This window comes from Dipteris shenzhenensis, chromosome 26 (genome assembly GCF_047967505.1).
Source record: "Dipteris shenzhenensis isolate YYH24624 ecotype China chromosome 26, Dip_SZ_1.0, whole genome shotgun sequence".
Lineage (NCBI taxonomy): Eukaryota > Viridiplantae > Streptophyta > Polypodiopsida > Gleicheniales > Dipteridaceae > Dipteris > Dipteris shenzhenensis.
Window position 1 is genome coordinate 42661493 of NC_141621.1, and position 21826 is coordinate 42683318.

Genomic DNA, 21826 nt, shown 5'->3' on the forward strand with positions numbered 1-21826 from the left:
CTATTTTCCTCTCCTCCACGAGCATAAGGATTAACTTTGACCAGAACATGATCAAGAAAGATGCTGGATTAGCAGAAGAATCCTGCAGTCAAGCTCCATTACAAGACAAACGGGCTTTCCTTAAGCAAATAATCCTATCAGGAATATTTTGGGTAAAAGAAATCCAACACAAGCATCATGGAAGATTCCACACTTCCAGATGGTGTGATCTGGCAACCAGGCACCTAGTGGGGCATCCTTTCTACAGTGACATGAGCAGACGACAGCCAAACATGCATAGCCTTATAAAAGGACGTACTACCTGCAACGTGAAAATGAAAAGTTCACACAGATTTACATCTGTAAATATGCCATCCATAACCTGTACCATTGACCATCCCTCATTTTCTCTGTGGAAGAAGACCAGATAGGGCTTTATTAGGTAGCAAATCAAAAGGCCTGCTGACACAGCTGGGTTAAGTAGCAGGATGTGCAGCCTGACATTGGATAAGCGACATACATAATCTTGCCATGCAACACGGTTTCCCTAAAATTTGAAAGAAACCTGGATAAGGTCTTTATTTGAAGGAGGGAATCAAAAGTTCAGGGCCCTCCACAGCACCACTGACCATCTAGTAACATTATAAGTACTTAAGAGGAAAGTAGGCTAAAAGGCAAAGGATCCTTTTGTCCCTTCATGGACTTGAAGAAAGCCGTCGATGAAGTACCTAGAGATGCATTTTGGGTACACATGCAAGAGCTCTAAGTCCCCGATGCTTACAAAGAGGCAATTAGCCAGATCTATGAGCATGAGGTCGCATTGTATTGATGAGGATGACGTTGATGGCACTACTAATGCTATATGACTATGTACCTTTAGGACTTAGCACTCAGCTTGGGTGATGATGCTCGCTTAGTAGCTCCACCCTTCTGCTTGTTTGTATCAGGTTTTTATCAGTCTCATAGACCCATCGGTCTTTCGTAGACTTTAATAACTCTCTCTCTCTCTCCCCCCCCTCTCCCCCAGCCCCCCTCCCAGCCCTGGTCTCATGGCCGGAGCCAGAAGCTTCAATCTCACAAAACAGTCATGCAGGTCATCAGCATTCCGGGTCAGCTCCTACGCTAGTCCCGGGCACCATAGGACTGCTCTAGGACAGCGCAACCTGCTCTAGTTCAGCACAAACCTGCTCCAAGCCTGTCCCAAGTCTTCACACCTGTGGCGGGACTGTCCTGGCCAAAGTCTGTATCTTCATCGTGCTCTGCTAGCCTACATTGGGGACTGCTGAAAGCAGTTCAAGGTGAAACCAACAGCAAGAATCAATCAAAAAGCGTGTTTCAAGTTGCCCAATGGCCCCACGAACAAGAAGTATGCTTTACGAATCTGTCTCATCCTGTCTGCAGCTGTCTAATTCTGTGCCACCGTCAAGAATAAAAGAAGTGCCTGTTGAATGCGTCAGAAATTGACAATGTTGAACAGATAAACCACCTCTAATCAAAGAAAACAGGTGAGACATTACAAGTAGAATTCTACTGAAAGAAATTGGAGTTGCTCAGCCAGATTCACTGTCAATACAAGAGATCCACTTTAAGGATTATGACCACCCTTGGTGATTGAAAAGGCAAATTTATGAGGCTATGATCCAAATGCATGAATGCATGATGAGAATACACTGTTGATTCAGGAGGTTAAGCAGTTGAGAGATTTTGAGAAACATTGTGGATGGACTGTCTCAAAACGTGTCAACAATGGAGAATAAACAGGATGTGCCAAAGTCCACAGCATGGAATAGAAGATAGAGAAGAAAATATATAATTAGAAAATGCAGGTGGAGACAGAACAGCAACAAGTCCAACAAATGCCAAAAACAGAAGACATACTATAGATGATTGATAAAATTAACAGTAAAATGAGAGCGCAAAAAGAGCAGCAGGAAAAAGCCCTCGACATCAGAATTGTGGGGATGGAGGAGAGTGAAAATGAGGACCTTGAAAAGGTAATCTCACATGTCTTCCAAAAGACCATGCATATATATGCAACAACATGGCAAGATATATACAGAGTGGCAAGAAAAGGAGAAAAACCAAGACAAATAATAAAATTCCAGGATGTACAATCCTGCCTCGAAGAGCTGAATCATAAGCATCATCCCAAGGGACACTCCCTATGGATAAACAAGAATCTTACAAGGAATCACTATGCCCAAAAAATGACGGAGCTTGAAGTCATTAAAAACACACAAAAAAAAGGAATATATGGATGGGAAAGCTGTCATTACATATAAGAGCAAAGGGGGGGAGAAGCATAAATAGGGATTTGAGACCCTCAATATCAAAGAAAGGTATCTAATATGCAAAATGAGAACCACCTCACATGATCTAGAGGTGGAGAACGGAAGGTGGGCAAGACTTGGGCCCCAAGAGAAGAAAGAATATGCTAAATCTGCCCACAATGGAGGTGGAAAATGAGCAGCATGTACTCCTAAGATAATGGGCCTATGCACACATCAGAGAAAGATATGATGACAACAGAGGCAACCTGCAAAATCCATTGGAGCAGCCAGCTACAAAGCTAGGAAGTTATCTAAAATAAGTGTTGGAACACTGCAACAAGGTACTTGGACTAGCACACAAGCTAGCTCAACAAGTAGCAAATCTATTGTACTTTCTTTCACCGGATGTAAAAGATCACTATTTGTTGATAGTGATCACCAGTCCCATAGACATTGAAAGAGGACTTTAAGACTCATATCATATGATTCTCTCTCTCTCTCTCTCGCCCCTTGCCTTAGCCCGCAATGGCTTGTATGAGTTACTCTCTTGATTTTACTTTGTCTCATAGGCCCGTGAGGCCTCCTGAAGACATAAATCAATCTCTCTCTCTCTCTCTCTCTCTCTCTCTCTAAAACAGGAACATAGAAGGAAGGGAATGACACGAGTAGCAGCAAGGGAAGCAGGGAAATGGGCTGCTTACAAGGATGGCAAAGTGATTATCCATGAAAGAGCAGACAAGGGGGGGAGGTAGAAGAGGAGAAGGAAGACGGGGAATTATGACACTGTCGGGTCCAAGAGGGCAGCGCACAAAGCAAGTTGAGTATGGCTGTATGGAACTATAATGGTACCCTTTGGTCTGACCCGGAGGGTTTCTTGGAGACATTGAAACCGGTCTTCAATAAACAAAAGGGCAGGATCATCTTCTACTCAGTCATAAACTTCATAAATAGCCACAATGCAACCTTTAATCAATTCAATCACTTCGCAAAACTTAGAAACAAACTTCAACAACAACAAAGGGGAGGCTAGAATGCCCCTGCTCAATGAAAACAGTACACAGTGCACCCACTGGCCCCAAATGCCTTGGCGCCACTTACGGTATTTATTTAATGCTTCTGAATGGAAATGCTTTACAACAGGGGTTCACCCCTGCATTGTTCCTCTCTGCAAATCCTCTACTTGTCTTCACGGCATCTAATCCAAGTGCACCACTAGAATTCCAACTGGCAAGGCATACTCACGCATCCACTTCTGATCTGACCCAACTGTGAGGCATTCAGGCAACCATACCATTGGCAAACTGATCTCAAGGCAGCCTCAAGGCTATCACATGCATCCACACTATCCTTAGGCCTACCACAGGAACACCCTTGCCTTTGGGTGCTTGCTTGAGCCTATAGGAGTCCTGAAAGGACTGCAAACAACACGCATGCAGTGCAAAAAGCTGCAAAGCAAGAAAGAACAAGGAAAAACAGAACCTGGAACCGATTCTCGCTGTCTGTGGCAAAGGGGCGAGCTCCTTCCCCGCACTTATCCTCTGTCCAAGCTCCCCGTAGGGTGCATATGACTTCCAGCAATCAGGATAAGAGAGAAATGAAGGTAGAGAGCGAAGAGTGAACAAGAAAGAATTGTAGAGGAAAGATGGTCCATAGATCTGGCCCGAAATGACTGCCTTGGGATCTGTGTTTGAGTCCTCCTAAGAGAGCATGCCAAAAGCAGCAGGGAAAGCTCCTCCTGCAACCTGCACTGGTCCAGAACAGCTCCAGAAGCCACCACGCAATCAGAAACACGCGCAGAAAGGTCCTGAACAACAAAAGACAACCTCGGCCACTTGCTGGAGTCAGCCGTACAGTTTCGTACGAATCCCATATAGTCCGAACAGATGTCCATATAGTCCGTACAAAATTTTTTCAGAAAGTCAAAAAATCACTTCTGGCACTTCTTAGAAGTGTGTAGTAGCCTTGGAACAGCTGAAAACAAACTTGAAATAGCTGAAATAGCTCAAAAACTGCACAAGAACAACTGAAAATGTCCAGCACAATCTTCTCCTTCTCCCAAGCGTGGAAGATGCTTCCATGAGAGTGAGGGAGAGAGATGGTAGGTGGAGGGGAGCACATGCATTTGCATGCATGCCACTTGACCCTTCATTAAAGTCCTAACCACCATACCAAGGACAACGTTGGTTGTCCTTGGGCCCAACTTTTAGACCCCTCTTTAAAGCCTTTGCCTTGCCCCTAGGACCTAGTGGTGTACCTAGACTTTGCCCCTAGGAACTTCTAGGAAGTGTGCACTTCCTCTAGCTAGTCCCTCATGGCCAAACCATTACTACACTTAACCATGGTTAACCTTGGGTTAAGCGTGGGTTGAGTTACAAAGATACTTTACATCACTTTTTATGAGTGTGTGAGCAGAGAACAGCCCTTGAATTAGAGAAAGTCCCTGTGACTCATGGCCAAACCTTTGCTATACTTAACCATGGTTAACCCTGGGTTAAGCGTGGGTTGAGTTACAAAGATACTTTACTTCACTTTTCACATCCCCGTGATGACAGACATACACACATAGAGACATCATCTTCTACACCGAGAGGGCTGCCCAAAATGACAAGATACACTTGGGAGTCAACTCTGGAGGCGTGGCTATCCTTTTCAAAACAGACTTGAGACCACTCATTTGTGGTACGAGGAGAGGAGCCTACATGTCATATATGGATACGAGTCTAGCTGCCAGATGCCCGTCTGATCTTTGATTGCGGTGTGCTACTTCCCTCCAGACACGTTATCATATGCTCATGAGGTCACTACAGAGGGACATAGAAGATACATGATGATATCACAGAGTTCTCCATGTAGGGAAACACCCTCCTTCTAGGGGACTTCAATGCAAGGACAAGAGATAAACAAGTGGGCCTACTAGACTGCGCATCTGAGATAGATCCCCACATGGTTCCGAAGCTAGATGCAGCAGAGCTTGGAATGTTGAGACACTCTACAAATGCCTCACATGTGACAACGTACATGCAACATTTACTTGAGTTGGGAGCAGTCCATGACCTCATCATCTACAATGGCCTTCAAAGATGGCCACCATCTAGGGTTCACTAGTTTTCCACATGGCGGTGGGACAAGCAAAGTGGACTACCTACTGGGCCCATTAGCTTTTTCTTCGTGGATACATGACCTCACAATTAGCCCTCCCCCACTTGGAGCTAACCACTCATATCTGCCCTTCTGTATCTCTGCTATTACACCAATGATAGGGAGAGCTCCGATCACACCTCACAGTACCCCCTCCCCCACTTGGAGCTGACCACTCATATCTGGCCTTCTGTATCTTAGCTATTACACCAATCATAGGGAGAGCTCCTACCAAACCTGCTCGTACCCAGATCCACTTTGACCGTGCCCTCGACCCAGTATATGTGAGTCACTTAGCCATAGAGCTTCCGACCCTACTGGGAGATGATATAGACCTCGCCCACGCCTCGGACACCCTTGCCTCAATAGTACAGGACGCTGCCACCAGATCCTACCCTACGACTCGATCCACACGGACCTGAGATGGGAAGATGCCTCAAAACCCTTGGTTTGACGACGAGTGCAGAGAGGCGCATTATTGATCAATTAGTATGTGCATACAGACGTGAACATGACTCCATAGAAACGAGACCGAAACCACTATTGTATCGATACACAAGGCAGGAGACTCCATGGATACTGGGAACTACTGCACCCTCATGATTGGCATAGTTTTTTACATACATTGCCATACGCATACGGCATACGGTAAGGAAGTATGATTGGAGTATGGATCAAGCCTTGGGGCTGAATCATACGTGAATTTTACCACGAACAAAAAAAGGAAAATATACCTTGTAAACATTTAATTAACAGAGAGCTACAAAACTTTCAACTTCAAACTTGTATTCATTTTAAAGTCAAGAAATTGATTAAAAAACCTTTTCGTAAAGGTCAAGGAACCCCGTTTTCCCTCCCCAAAAAAAGCCAAGTATGATTGGCCGTACCATACGCGTACGGAATATTATTTCATACATGTATGGTTCAGCCAACCATACGAGTACGGAAACAACTACAATGATTGGCCACACATTGGCCAAGATTTATGGATCGATATAGAGGGAGATTTGCAGTCATACAAGGTTTCGGAGGCAACAGGCGCTAGGACAGGTAGGATTCCGAAGAAAAAATTCCACTCTAGATCACATCTTCACTTTGAGGGCTATCATTGAGGGGGCGAAGTCTAGAGCACCAAAAAGTCTACGCTTGCTTCGTAGACTTTCGGAGGGCTTTCAACACCGTCCCGCGATCCCGCATGATCAGAAGACTATAAGAGATGCAGATCCTAGAGACTCTGATTTGGGGTATGCTGAGTCTATATGAGTTGTCAGAGGGAGAGTTCATGCTCCAGGTGGTTTGTCATATTGGGTTGAGAGCACGATAGGGGTGAAGCAAGGCTGCCTTCTCTCACCGACCCTTTTCGGACTCTACATTGATGAGATCACATCTTTCATACACCACCTAAGAGGCAAAGGATCACTTCTGGCTGACCTCATGATACAAATACCACTGTACACCAATGACATAGACCTCCTATCATCTTCAGCGGAGGCAAAGGGGTTGCAGAGGCACTTTAGAGGTTTTTAGCAGAGAGAGACTTGACACTCAACTTGGGAAGACCAAGGTGATGATCTACAACACCTCACGCGCAGTGGTTCGTTAACATAGCTTCACTTACTGTGGTGAGCCAGTGGAGATAGTGCAGTCGTACACATACTGCCGAGCAGTTTTCATAGGACCCATCTTCACGATGTCTCAGGTAGTCATGGCACAACTCACACAAGGACAGAGTGCTTTGGCTCGACTAGAGAGACAATGTTTCCAAGCACACTTTCAAGATCCACCAACGAAGGGCTAGCTTTTCAACACTTTAGTGTGGCCGACTGCCATGTATGCAGCACCCTTCTGGGGATACGATCTCCTAAGGACAGAGTGGAGGAGATTTGAGTGGCTACAGGTGATTATGGGGTCCAGGATGACTCGTAGTAAGCCCTCAATCGCACATGAGATAGTACAAGCAGAGTTCCCCATAACAACTCTCCAAGTTGATGTCATCTTTCAGACAATGACATTCATCCACAGAGTTAGGGACTTACCTCATTGGAGATTTTCGAGGCTGGCCTTGGAGTCAACCAGACGACTAGCAGACGACTAGCAGAGAGTGGGGCAGACACATGGTATGCAAGTATATCTCCATGGCTTGCCAGGCACAGTATCTAGATAGACAGACTTCCCCACTTTCAGTATAGCATGGACGTGCCTCCTGAGTTGATCCCGCGAGATGAGATCAACCGTATCATACGTTAGATCTCCTCTAGGTCCATACATCTCGGACTTGGGAGGGGGACTAGGAGCTCCCCACCAAGATCCCCTTCTACCGTGATCACTTTCTGAGAGTATCGGAGGAGGGATTCATCATCAGACCCCACTATCTCAAGGACAGAAGAGTCTCACATGCACTGAGAATTGCCATTGCACAAATGCGGGTTTTGTCTCATCAACTGAGGATTAAGGCGGGGAGAGCCGCAGGTATACCCAAAGAGCAACGGATCTGCATGCTATGCACATTGGGGGCGGTAGAGACAGAGGAGCATTTTCTTTATGCTTGCCCAACCTACTATGAGATCCAAGGCCGCTACCACTGTCTCTACCTGGAGGGGAGCGGCTGCCGTCCACTCTACCGATTGATCACATTTCCATGACCAGGTCTACATTGGGCTCTATCTGGTGGAGATGCGCCGGCACAGGGAGACACTACTACTACAAATCCAAGAGCAGCAGGAGGCAGCTAGGCCACAGAATATAGAGGCTCACCAGTCACGGCGACGCGTCACAGAGTCAGCTCCAGGACACAGTGGAGTAGAGGAAGAGGAGCTATTTGATATGAGGGCAACTCCAGGACACAGTGGAGTAGAGGAGGAGCTAGTTGATATGAGGGCAGCCTGGATTAGCAGAGAGAGCCAACATGGTACCGCCAAGAGAGGGACAAAGAGACCACACACGAGACAGAGAGCAAAGCACATTCTATTGAGGTCCAACCGATCACAGCCTTCCTTAGGGGGGACCGACAGAGACGAGGGGTCACTCTGGACATAGACTAAAGGGTTCAGAGATCGAGGAGACCGCGTCCCCCGCCACAGCATGAGACAGCTCGACAGGCACAATCTGAGATATCTTCACAGCTTAGCAAAGAGCCACTACTGTGCCGGGCTTCAGTTTCTGAGTCCCAACTCCGAGATTGATTTGATTCAATTTGTATTCATTTGATTGATTGTGATTTTGCTAGAGCCCCTGAACTCAGTAGAGCAACATAGAATAATACTCAGCAAGGGCCCTAGCACGCCCTTTGCAACCCATTGAGGCTTGTATGAGTCATCTTTTTGTGCACTTTGTCCCATAGGCCCGCGTGAAGCCTCCCGCGGACGTTTATACTTCTTTCTTTCTTTCTTTTTCTCTCTTTTTCCACAACATTTGGTCTCCTATGGACATTAAAGTCTCCAGCTCGCCATCACTTCTGGATCCCTCAAGCTTGCCACTCCACACTCCAACTCCAACGCTCTAACTACCTCTACTCTAGCTCCCTCGCTTAGACCTTTGTCTAGCTCCAACTCTCCACTCCACCCCTCCACCCTCAGAAACCCATAATAGTGTGGCAGCCCTTTCGCACTCTCGGCCTGTCCACTTTTTGCCCTTTGCAGCAACTCCCTACCACCTCCCTCACAACAGCCTCCTCCCTCCCCTCGCAAGAACCCCCTCCAACCCACTTGATCTCTCCCACCCCAAGTTGGGCTGAACCCGCCAGCCCAACCCTGGGGGTTAGCTTCAGCTAGGGGGTGCGATCAAAACCATGGCCAATATGGAACAAACATGCACGTCTAAATCCCTTGTATCCTCGACTCTAACAAAGAAAATCCTATACTCTATAGTCGTTGCCTCAACATCCTCTCCATATGCAAAGACATACTAATGGGGAGCCTTATCCGGCCCATCGTTGGCCCTCAAGAGCAAGGGCAGCTCCCGGTAGCCCAAATCCAGGACCTCAAAGGGCCTGAGAAGCAAGCCACAATCGCTGAGGTATGCATACCTACAAGGCCTCTCTTCCTACCCCTCAATTAGTCTCTATAGTCAAGGATCTTCTTCACACAGAAGTACAAACAATCAAGAAGGAAATGATTGTAGAGGTGGATACAAAGGCAAATAAAACATTCAAGGTGAGTTTAAGGAGCCCGAAGCCAAACATAGCAATGTACTAAAGACCAAGATAGGAGGCCTTCTTGAAGGTTGGTTCAACGAGGAGGATACATATATGAGATTCTAGAACACATCAAAGCAACCACCCCTAGCATAGAATGGACGAAAGAAGATGTAGACAAGACAAGACAGATTCCATCACTCTAGAGGGCATGCCGTAATTACACTTAGCATAAGGGATATGCAAATCAAGCTTATTCTCCAATCTTACAAGTTGAAAGGGACCAAGATATGGGAGCTCACACAAGCTCGACAGAACCAAAAGGCAACAAAATCAGCCAACGCCAAGGCCGCTAGGAAGGATGGAAAATGAGCCGTATATCATGAGGGTGTGGCTCTTGTTATTATGTGCTTAGACGCTAACCTTTGGATTCTTAAATAGTTATATAGAAGAGCATCTCACTTTATGGAAAGCATCTTGGCTAAATATAGCCAAATGGCCCTTTGCTAGTGTTCAAGTCCTCTAGTCCCACATTAACCTACGTCCCTTTTTCTCAAGGCCTACTCGATTAAGTCCACTATTGTATTGGTATTCAGTGTGCAAACATCATTAGATTATCTAGTCTAGATCTTGAGCCTAGACGCGCATGGGCACAGGCTTGTGGCAGTCTAAACTCTAGCCCATGTGCTCGGGGGTGGCTACTGCCTACTGATCTTTATTATGTTTTGTTGATTGTGTTTGGACTGTGTTTAGCATTAGATCCTAGTGGGGGATGCAACAATTGGTATCAAAGCAGCCCTCAACACAGTGAATCAATGCAAGGTATGCAGCTCAAATGGTACCAGGTATGTGTTCTAGTAGTCGATGTGATTTGCAAGTCGCTGAAGTGTTACAAGGTAGGAATTACGATTGATGAAGCATGACGTAGGGAACATTAGACCTTTGTGCAAGAACCCCAAAGGGGTGTGAAACCTGCAAGGGGGGGATTACACAAACTTAGTGCGATTGACAAGAGATTGAAATTGAGTGCTGTCTGTTTGAGAGTTGCTGGGTGCATTGCCGCAGCAGATTTGCTGGCACAAGAGGGCAGCGAACTGGTAGAAAACAGTTTGCACCTCCTTAAGTGAATTTCACAGGTTTTTGGTGGTGTGCTGCTGTAAAGATTGACTGGTTGTTGAAGTTAGAATGCCTTTGGGTTGATTGGAATTCAAAGTGGGTGAGTAAACAATCAAAAGACCGTGTGATCTCTGCTGTAGACGGTGCAATCTGCTGTAGCATTTACTTGAGGCAAAGAACAGTTATTGTGCAGGAATAGTAGCAAAGATTCCATGCGAACTAACTGTTGCAGAAGATGAACACTTACCATGTAGATTCAATGTGATGATGGGATCTGTTGAGTTGTTGAATAATCCTTGTAGGGTGCAGTAGGAGCTTGCTGATCTAGATGGCTGGGACATGGCTGGGGTTGACAGGAAAATACGCAGCAGGTAGCCTGGGCTGAAGGCTAGGTAGGGGAACAAAAAAGCTTTCAGAGCTTTTGGAAAACCTCATCCAAAATCAGGACTGATTTTGAGGCTTTAAAGGAGCCTACTTTCAAGGAAGCAAAGAGCCTAGAACACCATATAAACGTATAAGAAATTTTTGGGTACAGCCATAGGGAACTAATCACTGTATTAAGTGCTGCCCCTCTCCATCATCAACAAAAGATTTCGAAACTGTAAACCAGGCCCTGGGAGACCAGTATGGGCAAGTGAATCGGAGCAGATCAGGCTGCTGTTTGGACGCCTATTGAGCAGCAAATTGTTGCTGCCACCTTCTTCAGAGCTACAGCAAAGATTTGAACCTGTTTGGGATGTTATCATCTACGAAGCCCTTCTTTCCCTCTCTCTTTCTCAGCGCACACCTCTGTGCAGAATTCCATCCTGCCTTCTCTCTCTGTTCTCTTGCTGAATCCTCTCCTCCTTTATATCCTTACATCCCTCTCCTATTCTCCTGCCAGGGCTGAATGCAACCACATGCTTGAAGACCCTACAACCAGCATGCCTCCACTCGAGGAGCCTCACAAAGGGGAGGCAACAAGCTTGACTATAGAGCAGAAAACCTCGTGACAAAGGAGCAGCATGCAGAACTGTAGAACTACTAAATGAAGGACTTGGTTACAGCCCAAACATGGATGATTGCATTGCTACACGCCACAATAATGGGCTTGGTAGCAGGAACCAGTGGGAGTATACCTGTGGCACCCTCCTTCACACCCAAGACCTTCACAGGTGGAAAGAAAGCGTGCACTCCCGAACCCCAATGCATTTAAAGAGACTTGGTTACAGCCCAAACATGGATGATTGCATTGCTACAAGCCACAATGATGGGCTTGGTAGCAGGAACCAGTGGGAGTATACCTGTGGCACCCTCCTTCACACCCAAGACCTTCACAGGTGAGAAGAAGCGTGCACTCCCGAACCCCGAATGCATTGATGCATGGTTGAACCAATGGGAAATCTTTTGCCATGTCCGATATGGGCCAGTGGCATTATTATCTCGGCATCCAGTTTGCTCATTTTGCAGGGGCATTATGATGAGCCAGTCTAAGTATATTGGACAGCTCCATTTGAAGATTGTACGACGGTTTCGACAACTTTGGAGCCTGGCTCCGAGGATGGAGTGATCCATTTGATGCTACTCTTTATCAGCAGTCTGTTGACTGCCTGATCTATTTGTGTCACACTAGGCCTAATCTGCAGTATACAGTTTTCCAGTTAAGCAGATGCATGAACACAGTGAAACGTGTCTTCCGATGCGTGCAGCACTTGGGGCTGATAAGTCTTCATTGATTATGCATGCTTTTATGGACAGTGACTTGTTACGACACGAGGGTGTCACACAATGGCAACTATGTCATGCTTGGTGCTTTATGCATTTCTAGAAGCAACCTGCGGTTGCTACTTCTAGTTGTGAGGTTGAGTATAAGGCCGCCTTTACAGCCACCGTGGAGTGTGTCTGGCTCCGTAAGCTTCTTGCAGATATTGATGTCAGCCAGACATCTACTACCATCTACACTGACAGCCACAGTGCTTTCACCACTGCGTGTAATCTAGTGTTTCATGCACGTACCACGCACATTGAGGTTCACTACTATTATGCTCGTGAGCAACTATCAGCTTGAGACATACAGTTGTCCCATGTTCCGATGGAGGATCTGGATAACTTAGCAAATCTCTTCACGAAGGCTCTACTACGACCCAATTTTGCAGCATTTCAGCAAGCTTTACACTTGGTATCTTTTGTTGTGTGATTCTGCTTTCCTTGTACTATCAAGAGTTGCTATATCCGTCATGGATGAACATGTGCGACCATGATTTAGCTTTGAGGTATCCCTATAACATTTCCATGATACTTTAACCATTTCATGGAGGAGGTATGGGGGTTTGTTGCCACATTCCCTGGTACAGTTAGTAGTAGTCCTAGAGTACACTAGGACATTTAGTCCTAAGCTAGTTGGGTCATATATTGGCTACTCTTGTACTCTCATTATCCATTTGCAAGTACACTCCATTGATTTCTCAACTTCTTTCCTGCCCATTGCTTCCCATCCAACAACCGCAACAAAGGATTACATTGCATTCAGAGGCCCTGTGGATAGTGAGATCCGTGGATGACATCATTGTCTTTTCCGTAGCAGTTTTGGCCCACTCAGAGAGTTCCTGGCACATTTTGATCAATGAATTGTGGCCACTTTCCTTCTTGGGCCCTTAGACAAAGAGATCAACTTATACGAGCATAAAGAAGAGCATAGGAGGGACCGGCTGAGCCCAAGTAGAGCACAATCATGGATTTTTCTCCTATGACTCGAGCCAACAATCTCTTGTGACTCGAGCCAGGGACAGCAAGGGACCAGACAAAGCTAAGAGCTAGAGTGCACAACTCAACAAACTCGACCCCGGATGCACACACATGAGGACTGCAGACATATCTTCTCTTTTCAATGTGGGGAGGCAGACCACTGGAGTGACAATGGCAGTGATCAGACAGTAGCCTACATCATGGAGACAACCAAGGAGGAGGCTTTGACCCGCCTAGGCCGAGTCCCGATAGTGATCTACACTGACTTTCTTCCTCGTCGCCAACCCTCACCAAATACCAAGCGACTATTAGACGAGCTTCTCTCGGTCAGTCAGTGGAGTTGGTCCCACAAACAACATATATAGGTCCAGCCCGATTAGTAGGCAATCAAGGGCTTCCCCCTTGGTGTTTCCCCTTTTGGGTTTCTCATAGCGACAGCATCATGTATTATTTTGTCTCATCACGGACATCAGCCTTAGGTATGGGTACCAGTTTCGTGGTCCCACCATTAGCTTTCATTGTACCTGGGTTTTTTAAAGTCTCATCAACCCTTTGGTCTTTCAAAGACATTAATCTCTCTCTCTCTCTCTCTCTCTCTCTCTCTCTCTCTCTCTCTCTCATATAAACCCTTTGGAGAATGCCATGGCAGCCTACTCAGCAGGGACACCTAATAAGCCTGCAAAAAATGTCCTCACCAACCTCAATAAAATTTGCATAGCCCTCATAGAGAAAATAGATAATTTGGAAGCCACAAATGTGGCCTTGCTAGCTAAGAAAACACTACTGGATAAGGCATTAGCTGAATTCACAGAAAGTCTATGTTGGAATACTGAAAGGAAAGAGTAGAGTGGACACAAAATCAGAATACTTGCATATGGAATGAAGAAGAGTGAGGTCCTTAAGTAGGCACCTCATACAAGCTCACTGACATCACTGATGACCTCAGAGCTCCACAATCATCTCCTCAATCTGCTCCTAGATTCTCTCAATCATCCTATGTGGCTCTTCCACCACCTAACTGTGCTTGTGGGCACCTAACTGTGCCTCTAGCACTCACACATAGAAACATAAGGTGTGCCTGAGGCATACACCTTGAGATATCCCAACAAACCCCCCCTCAAGGAAATGCCTCAGGCTATGTCAAGGATACATCTAGTCTCATAGTTTCTCATGCCATCTCATGGTGGTCAAGGATAAATCTATGGCTAGGTTCTCATGCTAGCAAGGGTTCCCTTGGGTGTAAGGTAAACAAAAAGGGATACAAAAAGACTTTCCAATGGTTATCTCCCCTGCATGTACATGCACACAATGTCTGCAGGAGGTACCATGGAACAAAACATACACATGGCCTACATCATAAGGTGACCAGAGGTGTTTACAAAACACAATAGTTTATTTTCATTCATTTTGGAGGACTATCCAGGCTGAGTACCTTGACATAAAAAGAGAGATCTGGACCATACATAGAGATGTGTATAAAATGCATAATCTTCAAAGGATGCCTCATCTTGTGGAGGCTCATTAACTGTAAGTAGATTTGCATTTTCTCTTTGCTTTGGCTCTGCAAAACTTCTCATTATGGTTGTTCTTGCCACAGTGCTTGCATGGATTAACTTTGAAGCAGTCCTTTGAAAGGTGATTTGTCTTTCCACAGTGATTGCAAGGAGTATACTTGCCCTTCTTGACTTTTACAGCATAAGCAGTGTCATTGCCTTTCCTGAGCTCCATATGTCTTTCTTCTTCTTGAAGAGCAGAGATAATGCCTTCAAGGTTAGGATTGGGAAGATTCTTCAAAGTGCTAACAATGTGATCAAATCCTTCAGGCATACTCTTAAGTAACACTGCCATAGCATCATCAAGAGTGATAGGAGAGTTGATAGAAGCTAATTGAGTCATAAGACTCCGCATATAGTTGACATGAGCAGCTAAAGTAGTATCACTTGCCGTCTTTAATTCAAAGAAAGAGATTTTAAGTGATAGTTTAGAGATGTGAGAGCTTGCACCAAAAATCATGTCTAGCTTCTGCCAAGCTTCCGAAGGAGACTCCAAGTCAGAGATATGGTGTATGTAATCATCACCCAAAGCAAGAGCAATGATACCATATGCCTTTTCTTCTCTTGCTGGATCCCTTGCCGGTCGTGACGGAGTTGAAGATTCTCCAGCATTGGAGGCCGTAGAAGAAGCGGTAGGAGTAGGTTTGACAAGTCCCCATAAGTTCTCCCGCATCAATGCAAATTTCACCTTCATTTGCCATGTATGGAAGCCCTTTCCATTGAACTTCTCAAGATTAAATATGGTAGCCATGAGAGGGTCTAACCCAAATATTGGGCAGTCTCTATCTCTCTTACAAGGCAAAAATAACTGAAAGACTTCCAAAATATGAGCACTTGATGTAGCAAATAGTAGTGACTAGATTTCAAACAATGATGCTTCTTTTTACATGCTTCATAGAAGTGGCTTAAAATGAGAACTTTCCAATCAAAACCAGGTCTAGTAATTCAAAACAAAACTGAAGCCACACTTGTACTAAAGTTATTGAAAGCTTCAAAAGACCAGAAATGCTAGAGTAGCATTTTATGTAGCATCATTTTCAAAAGCTTGTCAAAACTGTCAAAACTAGAGAGCTGAACTTGGAGGGCTTATAGCACACTCTTCAAAGCAAAAGAAAGGGGGCTTTCTGAGGCAAAAGAAAGCTGGTATACCACAGTAGAACCTCTGGGAAGAAGAGGCGAAAAAACGCGTCACGTCGCCTTCTCCTTCTTCAACAAAATCGATTGGTTTTTCTCTGTTTTCTCCTTCAATATGCAGCCATTGCTGCTCAGATTTCAGCACAAGGTAGCTCTAGGTATGGACCAGCCCCCCCTGAAAGGAATTAGAGAAAGATCAAGTGTGCTGGGAGAAAACGCAGAAGAGACAGTCGACGACCTTCCTGTAATGGCGACGAGCAGAAGCGAGGATTCGTCAATTCCTTGCAGCCAGAAGTTCACCCCAACTAGGTGGATCTTCAGCTGGAAGGGCATGGGAAATGGCTGAGAATCGGAGGAGAACAGGCTTAAGCAAATTTTTGGAAGAAGGGGGAGAGATGGTGAAGAAGAAGAAGAGGAAGAAGATGATGATGTGGCAGAAATGGGCTCAAGGGGGATCAAATGGCTCTGATACCATGTTGGAATACTGAAAGGAAAGAGTAGCGTGGACACAAAATCAGAATACTTGCATATGGAATGAAGAAGAGTGAGGTCCTTAAGTAGGCACCTCATACAAGCTCACTGACATCACTGATGACCTCAGAGCTCCACAATCATCTCCTCAATCTGCTCCTAGATTCTCTCAATCATCCTATGTGGCTCTTCCACCACCTAACTGTGCTTGTGGGCACCTAACTGTGCCTCTAGCACTCACACATAGAAACATAAGGTGTGCCTGAGGCATACACCTTGAGATATCCCAACAGTCTATGCTTGCTTGGTAGACGTTTGGAAGGCTTTTGACACAATCCCACGAGCCCACCTAATACAAGGACTTCAAAAGATGCAGATACCAGGAGTCATGATCTGGGGCATGATGAACTTGTATGAATCTGTCAGAGGGAGGCTACGTGTACCTGGACGTCTATCAGATTGGGTTGAGAGCACGATCGGGGTGAAGCAAGGATGCCCCGCTCTCCGACACTCTTTGGGCTCTACATTGATGAGACCACAACGTTCATCTGTTGGAGGTGGTGGCATACACCCCTCAATTGGCGTGTGGAGCATGGAGAACTCGCGGCTTGCTGACACGTGTAATTTCGGGATAATAATCCCATAAAGCAATAGTGCCCCCTTGGGGGCCTTGAATATAAAGGCTTATTTGAAGACCCTCCCCTAATCGCTCCTGGGATATTTTCGGAGGAGAGGGGGCTCCTTACGTGGCTAGGAGGCGGGGGAGTGGGATAACCCATACTCGGCGCATCCTTAGAAATATGGCAGCTCGCATGGCTGCCAACATGGTATCAGAGCAAGACTGCGCGTTGCGGATGGCGCTTGCGTGACACGTGGCGACGGCAAGGATTCTGTGGACTGTGTGTTGAAGAGGTGTCGCGATCTGTGGCGATCATTGAAGTGCGACTCGTTTGTGTTGACGGTGGCTCCTAACTCCTTGACAAGTGTGTTTCTCTCGTGGGTTTTGGCGGTTGGCTACTCGATGGCATTTGGTTGGGTGCGCTTTTGTTGATTGGTCCGACCTTATTGTCCTCAATTGGCGTGTGGATCATGGAGAACTCGCAGCTTGCAGACACGTGTACTTTCGGGATAATAATCCCATAAAGCAATAGTGCCCCCTTGGGGACCTTGAATATAAAGGCTTATTTTAAGACCCTCTTCTAATCCCTCGCGGAATTTTTTGGGAGGAGAGGGACCTTGCGTGGCTAGGAAGCGGGGGAGTGGGACCCCCCGTACTCGGCGCATCCTTTGAAACGTGGCAGCTCACATGGTCATCGACCACCTAGGAGGAGAGGGATCCTTGCTTGCAGACTTGATGATACAAATCCTGCTATACGCGGATGACATAGTTCTCATTTCCTCTTCTGGACAAGCCTACAGCGGCATCTTGAGGCTCTAGAGGTGTTTTGCAGAGAGAGAGAGACTTGACAGTTAGCCTTGGCAAGACCAAGGTCATGATTTTCAACACCTCATGTGCAGTGCCTTCAGTGGCACAGTTTCACATACTGAGGGGAGCCAGTGGAGAGAGTAAAGATAGATACATTTCTTGGGGCAATTTTCGTGAGGCATGTCTTCAAGATGATACACATTCGCGCGCGACTCACATGAGGGCAAGGAGCTCTAGCTCAGTTGGAGAGATAGTGCTTCCACGCACACTTCCAGGATCCCCCGATGAAGGGGTGGCTCTTTGATACATAGTGAGACCAACAACCATGTATGCAGCACCCTTCTAGGGATGTGATCTACTGACAGCTGAGTGACACAGATTCGAGAGGCTACAAGTAATCATGGGGTCTAGGATGATCAGGAGTAAACCATCGGTTCCTCACCATATCATACAGGCTGAGTTCACTATGACACCATTGCGGATTGATGCCATCTTCTTTGCACAGGGGGTGGGCCCTACCCAGATGGAGACTACCAAGGTTGGCATTAGAGTCATCTACACTATTAGCTGAGAGCAGGGTCAGCACAACCTAGTAAGCACACATCTCCAAATGGTTTGGGTCTCAGGGCTTTCAGATAGATTGCCTACCCCCTTTCAATATAGTTTGGACTCCCCACCCCTCCAGATCCCACGAGATGAGATCAACCGTAACCTACTCCCTTTATACACGTCACAGACTTGGGGAGGGGACCAGGAGTTCCCTACCAAGATCCAATCTTACCGGGACCACTTCTTGGGAATATCAAAGGTTACCAGATGAGACAGTAGGAGCGGACAGTACCACAAATGTCTGGGACAATACTACAGGACACGGACCGAGCACAAAGACACGTCATTGATTTTTATGCCTTCGAGTCAGCCTCGAGACACATCGGAGTAGAGGATGAGGAAATAGCTGACATGAGGACAGCACAGATCAGCAGGCACAGACAACGCAGAGCAGTGGAGCAGGCGCCACAGGGGATGACCAGAGCATGCACAATAGAGGCCCAACCCATCGCTGCACTACTCAGAGAAGTCCGACCGGCCCAAGGTGTGACCCTTGATGTTGCTCATCGTATATAGAGATCCCAGAGACCACGCCCCGCCACGACGAAAGACAGCTCGATAACTGAGAACAAGCGAGATCTTTGCGTCCCATCAGAGGGATACCACGACTCCTAAATATGTCAGAGCTTTCGCACTACCTACTGGAGTCTCTTGAGAGCCTCAAAGAGTGTGCTTTTTGAGTTTTTGAGATCATTAGCTTAGCACTCAACAAGGGCCTTAGTGAGCCCTTTGCTTCAGCCCATGGCGTCTTGTATGAGTTATTCTGTTGATTGCACTTTGTCTCATTCTCAAAGGCCCACGAGGCCTCCCGAAGACCTTAATACAACTCTCTCTCTCTCTCTCTCTCTCCCCCCCCCCCTCCCGCTCAACCTCCCCTCTCCCGTTAGCCTCTCTCTCTCTCTCTCTTTCCCCATCCGTACCTCGTCCGTACTTCGTCCATACCCCTCAGCCTCTCCCTCCCGCTAGCCTCTCCCGCTTAGCCTCTCCCTCCTGCTAGCCTCTCCCTGCTCAGCCTCTCCTCTCCCGTTAGCCTCTCTCTCTCTCTTTCCCTGTCCGCATCTCGTCCGTACCTATGTACCTTTCCTATCCGTGCCCCCGTCCGTACAACCCGTCAACAGGCAGCCAGTACCGTACAATCCCGTTGTCCGTACCTCCCCCTCCGTCCGTATAGCCGTCAACAAGCAACCAGTACCGTACCGCCCGTCAAAAGAAGCCGTACCTCTCCATTCGTACCTCTCCCTCCGTACCCGTTAGAAGTAGCTAACTAACCCTAACCTCGAGTTGGACTAAACCTCCAACCCAACTCGGGGTTTAGGTTAAGCTAGGGGGTTCAAACAGACAGCCAACTATGGACTATTGGCCTACCCTCTCCTCTAACATCCATCAAGACTTAGTACTCTATAGTTGCAGCCATGACACCCTCTCCATATGCATGGAATTACCAACAAGAAGGCTCAAAATGACCCATCCTTGGGCAACAGGATCAGATCTTTTATCTGCAGCAGGCACTGAGAGAGCTACGATTGAACTAGCTGAAGTAAAGGCTCGACTTCACATTCTAGAAGGGCCTGGTAAGCAGGCACTAATTGATGAGGCTGTAAAATCTTGTAAGGATTCCCCCCCACCCCGCAGCTAGTCTCTACAGTCAAAGATCTTGTTCACACTGAAGTACAAACTACTAAGAAGGAAGTGATTGTGGAAGTGAACACCAAAGCATGTAAGTTAGATATTCAAGCAGAGATTAAAGAACACGAAGCTAGATGTGATAATGTGTTGAAGATTAGAATAGGGGGGCTCCCAGAAGATTGGTACAAAGAGGACACATATAGTGAAATATTGACAAAGATCAAAGCAAGCTTGCCCAACATTGAATGGGTGGATGATGATGAGCAGGATGATGACGACTCCAGGCCAGCTTCTATTTTGCACTATAAAGGTCATGCTATCCTTACACTGAAGTCAAAAGATATGCGGATTAAGCTTCTTCAACAATCTTACAAGTTGAAGGGCACCAAAGTATGGATAGCAAAGGAGCTTACACAAGCTCAACTTAAGATTAAAGCAACTGAATTAGCTAAAGTCAAGGCTGCCAGAAAAAATGGAAAATGGGCAGCTAATCAGAGAGTTCAAATCAAAACCAAAAGACTCTCAGTCTTAAACTGATGTATGGCTATTTACTCTTCCAGACTATCATGTAGGTGGCTTTTTGCACTCCTTGGGAGCTGCCATGTGCCCTTCCTAAAGCAGATGTACTAGAGGGTTTCTTGCTGTCCCATAGACCTTTTGGTCTCCTGTGGACGTTGATAGACTCTCTCTCTCTCTCTCTCTCTCTCTCTCTCTCTCTCTCCAACATTCTTGATCAGCCTATGTATGTCTTACAAGACATCCGTTGCCACACCACCTCCACCCTCTTCACCATAGCTCACTTAAAGATTGTTTAATGAAGCCACTTTCCGACTTCTTTGGACCTCCAACACCATCATACCCATGGATGAAAATAACTACCGCATCATCATGATTGCCCATAGATGCCCGAGGTTTATGGGTCAGCTCTTGAGATACACATTAGTGAGCATCGTGACAGCGTGGGCATCGACTAGGCAAGCACACTTCAAATGGGATTGGTCCACACTGGATCACATCTTCACCCCCACAGCCTCAAGAGGAGGCCAGACACCAAAAACACAAAGTATACTGCTCTTTTGTGGACTTCCAAAGTTATTCAATTTTCTATCGCGAGCTTGCATTTTTGCAAGACTTTGGGCCTTGGATATAGCACATGACGTTATATGGGCACTTATGGCTTTGCGCAAGAAGGTTATAGGCATAGTGCACATCACACAGTGGATGTCAAAGGAGGTGAGCAGCACCATTGGGGTGAAGTAGGAATGCCCCCTCTCCCCCACCCTCTTCTATCTTTGCATTGATGAGCTAGCCTCCTTTGTAGACACACTAGGAGGCTGGGATTGGTTTTGGCACAATCGATCATACCTATCCTACCATATGTTGATGATGGCAAAGTGGGATAGCAAACCTACTTGCTCCTTTGCAGCCTGAAGTTGGCTTCCCGAGCGACTAGGGGAGTGGCAGCATCAACGACACGTACAACAGATGGTGGACTTGTCTGACTAGATTATGGCCTTGTTCAACAACCTTACAAACTGAGATCTAGTTCAACTTCAAGTCAAAGATCCGGCTGTGCATTATGTAAAGAAGAGGCTTAGAGTGTAGGTATTTGTTTACATTGCAATGATATGGAACAATGTATATCAAC

The 21826-nt window shown here is 46.4% G+C and overlaps 1 protein-coding gene across 4 annotated transcripts in view; it reads right to left on the minus strand.

Moving 5' to 3' along the window:
- Positions 1-21826, minus strand: part of LOC147885109 (flowering time control protein FPA-like) — a 42098-nt gene that overhangs the window by 10645 nt on the left and 9627 nt on the right. The gene's annotated exons all lie outside the window — the stretch shown is intronic.